Below are 534 nucleotides of genomic sequence, written 5' to 3'. Positions count from 1 at the left end.
ACCTGGGCCTTCAGTGGAGATTTACCCGACTTAATTCACCTCTTAATACCACCACTGTACGTCGCAATTATAGAAACCATCAATGCTATACAAAAATGCAATATAATAGAGTGTGGCATTACAGGGAGAGGAGTATTTCACGTATTGACGTTGAATACCGTTTTTACTAAAGCAAGAAACCCACTTAAGACAACTCCAAAACCTCTACACTACAACCGCAACTGTGAAACCTGCGTTTCAGTACCATCGTAAGCCCTTTTCTAGTTTTGCTCTGACCAAACAATCAGAGGATGGAAAATCTTGACGTCATTGTGGGCCAGCTAGCTGGCCCTGTGAGGCGAATTTGAACTCTGATTGGTTAAAGAAACAGTCCCATTGCTAATATAGTTTAAGTTACATGGGCCAGCACTTCTGATTCTGAAGGCCCTGGGCAGATTAGATTGACATGGCAACACATAGAGGCTGAAATCTGATTGGACAAAAAATCTAACATCCACATACACGTACTGGAAGCGGTGCAGCCAAGAGAAATAC

General features: G+C 42.5%; 1 protein-coding gene across 5 annotated transcripts in view; it reads left to right on the top strand.

Moving 5' to 3' along the window:
* Positions 1–534, top strand: part of gon4la (gon-4 like a) — a 24,048-nt gene that overhangs the window by 12,540 nt on the left and 10,974 nt on the right. The gene's annotated exons all lie outside the window — the stretch shown is intronic.

The sequence above is a fragment of the Monopterus albus genome, unplaced genomic scaffold (genome assembly GCF_001952655.1).
Source record: "Monopterus albus unplaced genomic scaffold, M_albus_1.0 scaffold260.1, whole genome shotgun sequence".
Lineage (NCBI taxonomy): Eukaryota > Metazoa > Chordata > Actinopteri > Synbranchiformes > Synbranchidae > Monopterus > Monopterus albus.
The sequence above is the reverse complement of the archived record's forward strand: the minus strand, read 5'-3'. Positions and strand labels throughout refer to the sequence as shown.